Source organism: Panthera pardus, unplaced genomic scaffold (genome assembly GCF_024362965.1).
Source record: "Panthera pardus isolate Hobbes unplaced genomic scaffold, ASM2436296v1 HiC_scaffold_10, whole genome shotgun sequence".
NCBI classification, from domain to species: Eukaryota; Metazoa; Chordata; class Mammalia; order Carnivora; family Felidae; genus Panthera; species Panthera pardus.
In genome coordinates, this window is record NW_026526655.1 from 91,496,906 (window position 1) to 91,512,485 (window position 15,580).

The following is a 15,580-nucleotide window of genomic DNA, read 5'->3' on the forward strand; positions in this document are numbered from 1 at the left end:
TTTTATTTGCTGTTCTTTTTCCAGCTCTTTAAGGCATAAGGTTAGGTTGTATATCTGAGATCTTTCTTCCTTCTTTAGGAAGGCCTGGATTGCCATATACTTTCCTCTTATGACCGCCTTTCCTGCATCCCAGAGGTTTGGGGTTGTGGTGTTATCATTTCATTGGCCTCCATGAACTTTTTAATTTCCTCTTTAACTGCTTGGTTAGTCCATTCATTCTTTAGTAGGATGCTCTTTAGTCTCCAAGTATTTGTTATCTTTCCAAATTTTTTCTAGTGGTTGATGGAGTTTCATAGCATTGTGGTCTGAAAATATGCATGGTATGATCTCGATCTCTTTGTACTTGTTGAGGGCTGATTTGTGTCCCAGTATATGGTCTATTCTGGAGAACGTTCCATGTTTACTGGAGAAGAATGCATATTCTGATGATTTAGGATGAAATGTTCTGAAAATATCTGTTAAGTCCATCTAGTCCAGCGTGTCATTCAAAGCCATTGTTTCCTTGTTGATTTTTTGATTAGATGATCTGTCCATGGTTGTAAGTGGGGTGTTTAAGTCCCCTACCATTATGGTATTATTATCAATGAGTTTCTTTATGTTTGTGATTAATTGATGTATATATCTGGGTACTCTCACATTTGGCGCATAAATGTTTACAATTGTTAGGTCTTCTTGGTGGATAGACCCCTTGATTATGATATAATGTCCTTCTTCATCTCTTGATACAGTCCTTATTTTAAAGTCTATATTGTCTGATATAAGTATGGCTACTCTGGCTTTCTTTTGTTGACCATTGGCATGATAGATGGTTCTCCATCCCCTTATTTTCAATCTGAAGGTGTGTTTAGGTCTAACGTGGGTCTCTTGTAAACAGCATATAGATGGATCTTGTTTTCTTATCCATCCTGTTACCCTATGTCTTTTGATTGGAGCATTTAGTCCATTGACGCTTAGAGTGAATACTGAAAGATATGAGTTTATTGCCATTATGTTTCTTGTAGAGTTGGAGTTTCTGATGGTGTTCTCTGCTCCTTTCTAGTCTTTGTCGCTTTTGGTTTTTATTTATTTATTTATTTGTTGTTGTTGTTGTTGTTGTTGTTGTTGTTTTTCATATTTTCTCCCCTCAGAGAATGCCTCTTAAAATTTTGTGCAGGGCCGGTTTAGTGGTCACAAACTCCTTTAAACAAATATGGAATGCTTCACAAATTTGTGCATCATCCTGGTGCAGGGTCCATGCTAATTTTCTCTGTATTGTTCCAATTTTAGTATATGTGCTGCCGAAGTGAGCACAGGTCCTAAACATTTCCTAAGTAATTTTGTAATAAACAGCCTCTGGTTTAGGAGCCTTTCATCCAAACTTCCAACCAGATCCATTTCACTGCCGAAGTTATAATTTTTTAAATAAAGCTTTTCGTATCTGTTCCATGACTCATTAACTTAAAACTCATCAGTAGTTCTTACATAACCTAAAGAAGAAAGCTCAAGGGCTCCTGGGTGGCTCAGTCGGTTAGGTGTCCAACTTTGGCTTAGTTCATGATCTCATAGTTCATGAGTTCAAGCCCCACATCTGGGTCTGTGCTGACGGCTCAGAGCCTGGAGCCTGCTTTGAATTCTGTGTCTCCCTCACTCTCTGCCCCTCCATCACTCACTTTCTGTCTCTTTCTCAAAAATTAATAAACATTAAAAATTTTTTCATAAAGCCCCTTTATTCTATATATGATCCTTCATAATCTGCACCTGCTTTTCTACATAGTCTCATCTTAGAAAAAAAAAAGTTTTCATCTAACAGCCAATTCTTTGCTATCTTCCATGGTCCTTCTCATTTCTATGTAGTTGAGCACATTATCTTTCTATATGAAATGCCTTTTCCCACGATGTCTACTTGGTAATCTCATACTCATCCATACTGCCTTCTCTGTGAGGCCTTCTTAAGGATCTCAGATCTAAGCTAGATGGTTCTTGTTTTGGGTATCCATGACATTTCTATACTTCAATTATAGCTCTTATCATTTTGTGCTAAACTTCTCATTTATTCTTTGCTACCCTCCTCCCACTCACAAACTGAAGTCAAGCTGTTCATATCTTATTCCAAAGTAGGGCAAAATAACTAACAAAATATTGGTACTCAATAAATGCATTAGAATGAATTTTTTTATTTAAATTGTTTTCTAGTCTCTAGGTTCAACCATCAAAAAATATGATGCGATAACTTCTATCTTGTCACTTGAAAGATGTTGTTTTAGATTCAATGTAATTCTAAAAGAGAGAATTGTGAGAGAGGAGAAAGAAGCCCAGCTATGGGATCTTCTCAACATCTCAGCAAAAAATAATGCTCCCTACCCAACCCAGCATGGAGGTTTGCCATCAAAGATAGTTAGATGACCTCACTATCAACTTATCTTGGCCCAAGAAGGGACATGCCTACATGAGCAGGGCTAACTGTTGCTTAATCAGGGATGAAAGATGCTTCAAAAAAAAAAAAGATTCTATGGTCATATAAGCTTGACAAATGCTGTAAACTCTATCTCCCTCTTATAGACTCTACATGCACATAAGCATCTTAAAGAATACCCATAATTTCCCAGACATAAGTGACCTCCAGACTTTTGTTTTTCATAACATTCCTTAACACTTTGTGGAAAGAACGTCCTATGGAACACACACATTAGGAAATACTATTCTATGCCAAAGACACTTGAGTGTAGAGGCCATGGACTCGCTATTTACTATCAGTCTAATTTCTCCAAGTTCAATGCTACATCTTTGCCAAGTTTTCTAAATACAACTACTTAGAATTTTAGAGAGGAAAGGTATCATCTTGTTTACCCTTGCATTACAAATAAGAAAATGGAATTGTGGACAGCCTCATAGTGGGCTTGCTTAGTGCTAACAAGCCTGGCACATTAAGGTGCTGTGTTGCTTGGCTACCAGTCTCACCATGTTCTACTGTATCAGGAAATTTACGCTCTCCCTCTCCCAACTTTGGGAAGCCATGTTCTTGAACTGTCTCATCACTTTATGCACTTCAGCCCTGTGTCAACTTATTAATACTCTAAGCTTTCACAATTCTAACTTGAGTATGAGGAATCTTTGCTTTGTTTGCTTATTTGTTTCTTAAACTCTGCAGTGATTTTTCTCCTCCAATCAAATATTAGTTTCTGAAAGGACATTTCTGAAAGGACATTCAACTCTTTATCTTAAATATTCTGATGGAAACATCTAAAGATTTCCTAAATAGTGTCTGCTAACAATTCACTTAGAAAACAGAAAAAAAGGGTGCCTGTGTAGCTCAGTTCGTTAAGCATCTGATTTTGGCTCAGGTCATGATCTCACAGTTCATGGGATAGAGCCCTGCATCAGCCTCTGTGCTGAGAGCTCAGAGACTGGAGCCTCCTTTGGATTCTGTGTCTCCCCCTCACTCTGCCCCTCCCCTAGCTCACGCTGTATCTCTCTATCTCTAATAAATAAACATTAAAAAAAAGGAAATAGAAAAAATTTCATTAGAAGACAGGAAAATAACAAATACTAATAAGCAATATACTTATAAAAGCTAATAATCCAATTAGTAACCAAAGAAAGGCAAAATACAACGAAATGAGATACTGTATTTTCATAAAATTTGTCAAAAATACTTTATTAAGTTACCCAAAATTGTTAAGAGTGAGGACAAAGAGTGAGAAAAAGAGTGAGACTTCCATATTTCTCCTAGGAATTATGTAGTTTGGACAAATACATTTGTATGGAAATTTGGAACCTGTCTGAAACCTTAAAACCTTGCCTGATGTGTTTTAGACTTATTCTCTTGATGCATAAAACTCATATTTGATTATCTACCCAATGCAGTGTGGACAAATAGTATTATAAAGATATTCATCAGGATATTTTTAATGGGGTACATTGGAAAATAGCTAAATGGCAAAAAAAATAGTATTGGCTAAATAAATTATTGCATGACCAATATAATGATACATGGCCATTAAAATCACATTTATATAATTTATTTGCATGGAAAGATGTTCATAATACATTATTGACTGAAAAAAAAGTATGGTTCAAAAGTATATATCCTATGACCCCATTTTTTGTTAAAATATATAAATATATTCTAGCCATACTTAGCTTATAGGCAATATTTAAATAACATTGAATAAATGAATAGGAAAAAACCTGGAAATATATATATAGCAAAATAACACTGATTAGTGGCATTGCAGTTCATTTTTTTCTTTTTGTTTATATTTCTTTCATACAATAAACCCATATAAACTTTGTAGTAAGAAAAATATTTTTTATAATAAAAACACAGCTGTTCAGTCAATATCATTTCCTAGCAAAGCAATAATCACCATTTAACCCATTTTGTCTGAGGTGCTTCTAATAATATTTAGATGAAGATATTCATATCTCATTCCCTGTTTCCTCAGGGCTACAGTGGAGTTCTACCCTACCAGGCCTCCACTGTCAGCCATGCATGTATTATATGAATATCATTTTTAAGTTCTATGTTCAGAATTTTCTGAATGCCTGAAGAATAACTGCCCACCCACAAACCTCACTGTGCTCCACTTGGCAAAGCTCTCTTGTCACGTACTGTATTTTCCATGAACACGTTTTATATAGAAAAATGGCCCCCAAGGAGCAACTGAAGCGTGTGTGCAGGCACTTAGAATTGACATATTGTGGAATGATCGAGAATTTATTTGGATAAATAGCCTGTAATATAGTCAGCGACTTCCTATAATTCTGAAGTCAATGAGGCCCTCAGTGGTTTTATTTCCCTCACTTTCAAGACACTGGGATTTGCACAGACTATGGATTTATTCATTAAATTCTGAGTGTAAGAACTTGTCATCACCATCTTATTTTGGGACAACTGAGCATGGTTCCTCTTGGTAAATAATGTGAACACAAAATAAACATTACAATCTATCTTTGTTCCAGCTTTCCCTGTGAGCAACTGTAAGTTGCTGTTGTATTAAAGTAAAATTCTCCTCATAAAGTAGTGAAACGCCTGGGTTGTGGTGTTCCACTGTGGGATGCTTTAATGTCAGAGGCTCTTGCCAACACATTCCAAAAACTCCTATGCTGTGTGATACAGGAAAAGAGGCAAAAAATTCCTTCCAGCATATGAACACTTTACCTAGAGAATATTGATTTTGATAATCGATCACTTTTTAAAATCTTGATCAACTAGCTTGACTTCTTGGAGTCCCATTCTTTCCATCTGTAAAAAGAGAAACTATCAGCAGCCACCTCATAGGGTGGGTGTGAGGAATAAGTGCAATAATGTTTGAAACATGCTTAAAAGTGAATAGCATGTATTAAGTGCTCAAAAATGTAAATTCCTTTTGTACCATCATCATCATCATTATGATTATTAGTCCAGAGAAGGGGATCTAGTTTTACTGTCATGGCTGTGTGTCAGTTGATATTTGCACTCTGGGTTAATGCTACAGAAAGAAACCTAAGGAAAAACAAAGGTAGTAAGAAGTGAGGAGAGAAGAGTGGGAAGAAGAAGACAGAAAGGGAAAGAGAAATATCAAGGCCATTGAAGTTGTCTCAGGCACTGGGATAGCTGACACCTGCCTTAAATTATGCGAAGGACAAAATTTGATTGGAGGGTATCATCCAGGTGAACATTAACCAGCTGTCTACATCAAGTTCTTTTAAGGTAAGAGGACACGTTCTTACTATGATTCCCACCTCTTCACCTGTGCAAGATAAGTTTTAATCATGTGGGTACTGTTCTAATGGCTCTACTTTATACTCTCCCATTTTCTTTGTTGTTGGTGGGTGGTGGATGATAATGGTGATTTGATGATGATGTTGATGATGATGATGATGATGATGATGATGATGATGATGATAGCAGTAGTAGCTCAGTTATTGAGCCTCTATGATGAGCCATATACCACATTTTACAGGTGAAGACATTAAGTCTTAGGTGGTAGAACCAGAAATCAGCTTCTGGGCTGTACCTCACAAGAGATACACATCAATGCATATATTTTCAATCCTAGGATCTTTCTGCAATACTACTGTCTCTATTTTCTTCCTTTCAGATTAAAAAAAAAACGGTTGGCTTTAGAGTATTCAGGATTCAGCAGATTGTTCTGTTGCCCATTGTATGAGAAAAGGGGCAGTAGGATTAGATTACCTTGACCTTACACAGGTTCCTTACCAGGCATTCTTCATTTATGCTGGACATAAGTACCAGATTTCCTTGCTACCTCACTTTTCCAAATATCAGGTATTCAGTGAGAATTTTTACAATGAAGAAGCTCCCTACTGCCTCTATCAGGTCAATTTAACCAAAATTAATTTCTCTAAAACAAACACAATTAAAATCAGTTTGCCTAAGTGCATTTTTGGTTATAATAATTGTTAGTGAGTAATATTGATCATTTTAGCACATTTCTTTTTCAATATGAGATATGGAACACTATGGAAGCTCATTCGTGCCTTTTAAAGTACTTTTCTGATTTTCTTATCCACCAAGGATCTTGCAAACAGGTTGAAAAGTATTTGCTTGATTACTTAAATGGTTATTTGCTTAGATCTTGAATATATCTCCTGGGAGAAAACTTATCCTGAAGGGAGAGGAAAAGTAGCATGATCCAGGACAAAAGCACTAGACATTGGAGGAAAGGACTGGCTGGTTTTCCACTTTGAAATCTAAATTATAAATCATTGCTTATTTAGTTATTGCCAGATAGAATTTTTCCAAAGGTCAATCGGTCAAATAAGTATTTATTGATTAATGACATGCTCAGTATGTAATTAGTGCTATAATTGGATATTCATAAAACTTGATAGCTGCTCCATTTCTTTTTCATCTTTATATACCCAGAATCCACAATGGTGCCTGATTTAGGTACATGATCAACAACTAATTGATGGGTAAGTTAGGGGGTTAACAAATGAATGAATAAATGACCTAGTGAATTTCTATTATATCCTGGTTGTGAAGGCAACACAAATGAGAAGTAATAGCAGTCTTAGAAGAGAGAGAATGTAATTCAGTATTGAATTATGTATATTGTGGTAGACTGAATTAATATGTGGGTTCCATTTCTACAATGCTTTTGACTTGGTGAGTGACCATGCATGTTCCTAAAATAAGTGAAGCCTAACAGGTTTCTAAGATCTTTTCAAGTTGTAATATATTCTGATTGAATAGAAATGGATTCTGAAATAGCCCAAGATTTCTCAATCAGAAGAAGCTAGTGGAGACTGGAATGATAGGGGAAGGCTTCAGTGAATAGTTAATATTTAATTTGGGTAGGATTTTGATTGGATGGAAGAATGAAAAGTAGTATTAGTTTCCTTCTATGTAGCAGATGCCAATACAAATATTATCTTTCAATCTTACAGTATCAAGAAGCTACTTAATCACCATTTCTATAGATTAAAAAAATGAGAATGAGAATAGAGACCAATATCACCAGTTGAAGGAAGCCAGGATGGGAGGCAGGGCAGTCACATTCTAATGCCCTTGCCCTTCCCTGCACACTCCATTAAGGGGGCAGGTGAGGGCTTGTTATATAAGGAGTCCCTAGATCATTGGTATGCATATCTGCATTGCTTATGCAAATTAACTCTCTTGTCTAGAAAAGATTCCTCACCAAAATGAAGTTTTGTCAAATTTTCCATCTGTGGTAGATAATGCTAGTTGCTTCTTCAATCTATTCTCCCTTTCTGTTTTACTGGAAGTAAATATTCAAGTTAATAATACATAACTCCCTAGATTCACTCCAGCTAGGAGTGGCCATGTGACACATTTTTGGCCAATGTGCTGCAAGTGAAAATGTACTAGTTGGAAAGTCTAAGAAAGCAGTTATGTTTTCTTAGTTCCCACAGAGATGAATTCACCTTGCATATTTTTTTTGTGTGTGTGTTGAACTTCCAACCTCTTACTACATGAAATTCTGACACTGCCGAGAGGTAGAACAGACATTCTGTAGGCATGATGACAAAAGCCTCATGCTAAGAATTACAGTACAGAATGAATAGAAGACATTTGGGTTGTTAGTAATGTGGGGAAACCTGAACTCCCCATGTTACACAAGGAAACTAAGTTAACTAGGGGTAAGGTTTCAGTAGCTGGTAGCTAACTGATATACCAGGGGGAAGATAATATGTTCACTGAGTACAAATTTCTGGTTCTGTTCTTCAACTGCAACTCTGGGGATACTGAAAAAAATATCTTTAGGTAAATTGAAATGTATTATACCTTAACAGGAAAAAGAAGTGGTTGGGTCTTTGTATTAGTTTCCTAGGGTTGACCTAAGAAAAGTGCTTGCCCCCCTTCCCCACCCTACTTTCTCTTAAAAATAAATAAACTTTAAAAAAGAGAGAGAGAGAGAGAGAGAGAGAGAGTCTCAGATGGTAAAAGGCACTAAAGGAGGGGTTTCTTTTATAAGAGCACTAATCCCATTCATGAAAGCTGCACCCTCATGACCTCCTTAAGGCCCTACCTCCAAGTGCCCTCACCTTGGGCATTAAGTTTCAACGCATGAATTTGGGGTGAGTAGACACAAATATTCTGCTATAGCAGTCACCAACACTATCCTTTCCCTCTTCTTTTTGCTTTGAACATGGAAGTGATGCTAAGAAGTATGGGAGCCACCTTGCAACTAAGAGGGAGGGAAAAAATGCAGAGATGCTGATAGTGATATTGGTGAGCTATTGGCAACAACTACTTACTTCAATCTTTCTTCTTATGTGAGGAAAGTAAACTTAATTAAGTCATTATAAATTGGCTTTTTGATACTTTGACCTAGAACATTTCAAATTGAGATGGTAATCCAGCCAGAAAATAAATGAACCCAGAAAACTGTAACATATAATTTGGGAAGGTTTATTATCTAAGTAAGCAATGGCTACAACAAAAATAAACAGAAAAAATCCACAAATAAAACTTTGGGAGATACTAACCTGAGGAGGTGAATGGTGAGAGGGGAAGGAAAAAGTCAGGGAGCAGGAGTTAAAATGGGACAAAAAGAAAGAAGGATAAGTATAAATACAAAATAAAATGCAGAAACAAGTTTTTCCATAGTAGTATTTATAATAAATGTTTATTAGCCTAAGATTAACTCAGATTAAAAAAAATTATCTCAATGTGATTAAAAACAGCATTTGTCTAAAAAAGATGTTTAATACATAGGGACATAGGGAGGGGAAAATGTAAAAAAATGGTTTACTATATAGTAGGTGAATGCAACCTCCTCCCCCAAAGAGTCAAATTAATGGTTTTAATATCAGATAAACAGAATATAAGGCAAAAATAAATAAATAAATAAATAAATAAATAAATAAACAAAGACATTGAGGGCACTGATAATAGGAATAATAGGCATAATAATTATGAACATTTCTACAACTAATACTATATATTCAAAGTAATAACTAGTCACTCTGTGAAGATAAGTAGATAATTTAACAGCTGTAATTAGAGATTTTAATAGACAAGTCTCAGAAACTGGTGAATCAAGCAGACCAAAAATATGCAACAAGGCAATTGAGCTTAAACAAATAGATATGTAGTAGTTTATAGACTCAAGTAGAAGATACAGAAAGACCAGATACAAAAATGGACGATTTGCCAGCCACAGAGGAAAATCTCAATATAGCCTAATTTATCAATACCAAGTAGACTCAGATCAAAATGCAATAAAATTAGAAATAAATAACAAAGGAAAGCTCAAATGATCCTGTATGCCTGAATACTAAAGAACATTTTAACAAATGACTTTTGGGAAGAAATGATAAGAGACACTATGGAATTCTTAGAGCTAGCATACATACTATTTGATTATAGAGCAATATTTACAGCATGAATCTACAACTTAAAGAGAAATGTATAGATTTAAATATATCACAAAATATGCAGAAGAGAAAACAAATGAGATTAACATTTAAATTAGGAAGCTACAAAAACTTCATGAGCATAAAGTCAAACATATAAGGACAGAAAGAATAATTACAAGTTCATACATTTAAAAAGTGGAGAACAACAAAATTCCCATAGAATGCTAAATAAAACAAAAAATCAATTCTTTGAGTATAGTAAGACATGAATATCTGGTAATCCTGATCAAGAGAAGAGGACAGAAGATAAAAGTACTATAAAATGTATAAAAATGGAATTACTGCCTGCATAACAAAGAATAAAAATCATGAGGCTATAATAACTACCTCAAAAGATTTGAAAATCTTGATGAAATAAATAAATACCTATAAACACAGATTTTGCATGAAAAGAATTATAACACTTGAATATTCTAATGGCTCCCAAAGAAAATTTAAAAAAAGGTTTCCACTTCTTCATTCCCCTTCTTCTCCCTCAAAAGGCAACGGATCAGCAGTTTAAAAATGATTACTACCGAATTTTCAAGGCACAGAAATTCCCTACCATAAATAAGTCGATTTAAAACACAAATAAAGAAAGTTGGACAACTCATGATATGAAACTGGCTTGAGTTTTGACTTCCTCTCTGACTCTGGGTGGGCTCAACCCCCCTGGGTAATAAGAAAAGTAGAGAGAACAGCCTAAACTTCAGGTTATCTGGACTTCTTCCATCACACTTCTTCTCAGACTATGGTTTTTGGTTTTTTTTTTTTTTTCCATACAGTGAAGCCAGTTAATCAAACAGCTAAGGTAACACTATGCAACTCCAGCACTATGCAGCTGACTCTGATTAGTGTCAGTGGAAGGACCAGCAATCATACAATATGCTACCTAACGTGTTCTAAAATACATAGATTAGCATTTACATTTTTTATACAAAATTTTAAAGAATGCTGTTTTCATCATTCCCTCTTTTTACTCTACCAAGTTTCTAAGAACGTACTTTGGGATGTACCCAAAACCTTGGGAACATATTAGGCCAAGACTTCTAGGTCTTTCTATTATCATGTCAGTATAATATGGGGTTAGGTTTGGAGGCCTAGGCTCTCTTCTTTGCACCTATGCAGTCCTTTCTTTGTGATATGCTTTATACAAGTTGGTTTTCCAAGAAGGGTGTAGAAGTCTTTTATTATTATTGTTGTTGTTGTTATTATTATTATTTAAATTGAACATGTATAAGAGCTAGGTTTTCTCTTCTTGTCAAGATAAGAGTTGTTATTAAGCCAACCGTTTTTTTTCACTGCCCCATATTTTTGAGTCTATTTTTTGTCAAATAATTTCTGTGACAGATTATTTTTACATAGATCTACTTGTTTTTAAAAAGCTATCAGACAGGGGCACTTGGGTCGCTTAGTTGGTTAAGTGTCCAACTCTTGATTTTGGCTCAGGTCATGATCTCACGGTATGTAAGTTTGAGCCCCACTGAGTTGACAGCATGGAACCTGCTTGGGATTCTCTGTCTTCCTCTCTCTCTGTTCCTCCCCTGTTCACATATGTGCTCTCTCTGTCTCTCTGTCTCTCTCTCTCAAAAATAAATAAATAAATATTAAAAAAAAGCTATGAGATAATACTCTTATTATGACTTCAATAGTCTGATTTTTAAATTAGAAAAAAGATAAAGCATAAAAATTATAAGCTGGTTTTAAATAGAAGCAAAGATATAAAAATCCTTGAAAGTGTTTAACTAAAAAAAAACTGACTTTATTTATTTACTTCTTTGTATGTGTGTATTTATTTAAATTATATCATGGTCTAGTAGAGTCCTTACTGGAGACTAACGGATGTTTTGGCACAATATGCAATAATTCACCACATTTATGGCCTTTTGGAAAAAGAATCCCATAATTATTTCAATGAATACACCAGAAAACATATTAGTAAGGTAGGAATAGGAAGGAACTTCCTTAACATGATAAAGTTAATCTACAAAAAAAGGTAGAACAAGTATACAATGTAGAGTGTTTACATGTATTTCCTTTAAGTTTATGAATAATACAAGTATATAAAATAGCACCACCATGTTCCCTATAATACTTTTGTAACTGAAAAAAAATAAACACAAAGTATGAAAAAATAGAAAAAAAAAGAATCCAAATTGTCTATTGTTATTTCCAGATTATTTGCATATCAGACTAAAGAGGTATGGATCTGGATGTCTCTGGATACTAATTTTCTCTCGTTTTTTAGAAGCATATTTGATGGCCAAGCAGATCTGAATTAGCTCAATGAAGGAACAGGCTAATTCAGCTTGAGTTTCAGAGATTTTCTTTTTCTAAAAACACAACTACTTCTATCCAAACTTTCCTTTACTTACAGTGATATAACTGTTCCTTGTGCCCTGTCCTAGAAATACATAGTGTTTTACAGGAGCCGGGTCCATTTCTTTTGTAACTTCAGCCTGGCACATGTAGTCCATCTTGGCACTGCCTAAATTATAGAATAGTGAGAGTTCATAGAAATGTGTGTTTTACTATTTTCCTACATGTAAGAGCTCCTCCCGCTCTGCAATTATATCTGTACCATATGATACTAATATTCTGTCTATAATTCCTTGGCATATTACAAAATAAAAGTCACATACAAATCATTATAGCTATTAAGATAGTTTGGCAAGTTTTTAGACCCAAGATTACTGTACAAAACCAAAATCACTAACCAACAATTGAAAATAATGGATAATAAAATATTTCCAAGAATAACAAGAATCATATATATCTAGGATTAAGTTAACAAAGAAGACACAGACTTGTACAGAGGGAAAAAATTACTTTAGTAAAGAATATAAAAAAAAAATTTCTAGGGGCGCCTGGGTGGCTCAGTCGGTTGAGCGTTGGACTTTAGCTCAGGTCATGATCTTGTGGCTTGTGAGTTTGAGCCCGCATGGGGCTCTGTGCTGACAGCTCAGAGCCTGGAGTCTGCTTCAGATTCTGTGTCTCCCTCTCTCTCTGCCCCTCCCCGGCTCACACTCTGTCTCTCTGTCTCTCTGTATTTCTCTCTCTCAAATAAATAAACATTAAAAATTCTACATAATGTGTAAAACTATTCATGGATTGAATGTAATTCAGTTAACTAGCCAAAATGGAATTTAAAAAAAATGTATAATAGAAAGGTATTTAGAAAATCCACAAATTTTGGAAAGTAAGTTGTGTCCTTCTAACTAACACGAGTCAAAAATAAATCAAAAGGAAAAACAGAAACTACTTTTAAATGAATAAAAACAAAACAAAAACATATCAAAATGTATGATATGCAGATAAACAAGGATCAAAAAGAAATTCATAATATTAAAGCTTTATATTAGAAAAGAAATACTACGATAAATGATCCACAAAGTGGATGAAGAAGCACCCCCCCAAAATTTAAAAAATCAATTGTATTTCTAACTGCTAGCAATGAATGATATAAATGGAAATTAAAATAAATACCACTTGCAATGGCATCCAAAAATAAGAAATACCTTGGAGATAGGTCACCTTGGTGGCTCAGTTGGTTAAGCATCTGACTTCAGGTCAGGTCATGATCTCACAGTTCCCGAGTTTGAGCCCTGCATCGGGCTCTGTGCTGACAGCTCAGAGCCTGGAGACTGCTTCAGATTCTGTGTCTCCCTCTCTGTCTCTGCCCCTCCCATGCTCATACTCTGTCTCCCTCTCTCTCAAAAATAAATAAACAGTAAAAAAAAATTAACAAAAAGAAATACCTTGGAGATATATTTAACAAAATATGTGAAGATTTATATCCTTAAAACCTCCAAATCCTGCTGAAAGAAATTTAAAGTATCTAAATATATGGAGAAATATGCTATCTTAATTCTGCCCCCTGCCCCACCAAAGATTTCCACCATCCAGTGTTATCTGGATCATAATCCTTATAGTATTTGTTATTAAAATTAATAAGCAGTTTATAAAATTTATTTTAAATTCAAAGAAGCTTTTATATGTAACACTTTTGAGAAAAAAAGTAAAAGAGCAAACCAGGACTCATACCATTTGCTTTCAAAATTTATTATAAAGCTACAGTAATCAAAATAATTTTGTATTGGTGTATGGATAAACACATAGATCAATAAAATATAATTGAAAGTCCAGAAATAAATGAAATATACGGCCAGTTAACTTTCAACAAAAGTACCATGCTTATTCAATTGGAAGAAAAGTCTTTTTAAAAAGTTGTGTTAAAAAATCTACATATGATATAGAAAAAAAGGAACTTTGATTTTTACTTCCTGCCACAAGCAAGAATTAACTCATAATGGATCATATATCTAAATCTAAAATTTAAAGCTCTAAAACTTCTAGAAAATAGGAGAAAAACATTTAAGACCTTACTTTAGGCAAAGATTTCTTAGCTAGAAAACAAAAACTGTAGTTAAAAAAAATGATAAATTAGAATTCATCAAAATTAAAATGGCCTATTCTTCCAAAGGCACAGTTAAGAAATTGAAAAGTCAGGCCATAGACTGAGGAAAATATTATAACCAGAAAGTCTTACAACCAGAATGTAAAGAACTCTAAAAATTCAATAATAGGTAACTTAGTTTAAAACATGGTACTTGTTGGGATGAGCACTGGATGTTATATGTATGAATCTACTCCTGAAACTATTATTACACCATATGTTAAGTAACTTGGATTTAAATAAAAAAAATAAATAAAACATTGTTAAAAGATCTGAAAAAATACTTTCAAAAGACACACAGTCAATATACATATGAAAACATGTTCCACATGATTTCTTTTTAATTTTATTTTTTATTTTTAAAAATTTACATCCAAATTAGCATATAGTGAAACAATGATTTCAGGAGTAGATGCCTTAATGCCCCTTCCCCATTTAGCCCATCCCCTCTCCCACAACCCCTCCAGCAACCCTCAGTTTGTTCTCCATATTTATGAGTCTCTTCTGTTTTGTCCCTGTTTTTATATTATTTTTGTGTCCCTTCCCTTATGTTCATCTGTTTTGTCTCTTAAAGTCCTCATATGAGTGAAGTCATATGTTTTTTGTCTTTCTCTGACTGACTAATTTCACTTCTCATGATACCCTCCAGTTCCATCCACGTAGTTGCAAATGGCAAGATTTCATTCTTTTTGATTGCCAAGTAATGCTCCATTGTATATATATACCACATCTTCTTTTTCCATTCAGCCATAGATGGACATTTGGGCTCTTTCCATACTTTGGCTATTGTGGATAGTGCTGCTATAAACATGGGGGTGCTTGTGTCCCTTCGAAGCAGCACACCTGTATCCCTTGGATAAATACCTGGTAGTGCAATTGCTGGGTCATAGAGTAGTTCTATTTTTAATTTTTTTGAGGAACCTCCATCCTGTTTTCCAGAGTGGCTGCACCAGCTTACATTCCCACCAGCAATGCAAAAGAGATCCTCTTTATCCTCATCCTCACCAACATCGGTTGTTGCCTGAGTTGTTAATGTTAGCCATTCTGGCAGGTGTAAGGTGGTATTGGTTTGTATTTCCCTGATGATGAGTGATGTTGAGCGTTTGTTCATGTGTCGGTTGGCCATCTGGATGTCTTCCTTGGAGAAGTGTCTATTTATGTCTTTTGCCCATGTCTTCACTGGATTATTTGTTTTTTGGGTGTTGAGTTTGATAAGTTCTTTATAGATTTTGGATACTAACCCTTTATCTGATATGTTGTTTGCAAATATGTTCT

At 34.7% G+C, this 15,580-nt stretch overlaps 1 long non-coding RNA gene and 1 other non-coding gene across 2 annotated transcripts in view; one reads left to right on the forward strand and one right to left on the reverse strand.

Moving 5' to 3' along the window:
- Positions 1 to 15,580, forward strand: part of LOC109270433 (uncharacterized) — a 229,739-nt gene that overhangs the window by 154,550 nt on the left and 59,609 nt on the right. The window lies entirely within an intron of this gene.
- Positions 1,184 to 1,290, reverse strand: LOC128772876 (U6 spliceosomal RNA). The gene has a single exon (XR_008416970.1). It is a non-coding gene; the product is annotated as a U6 spliceosomal RNA (small nuclear RNA).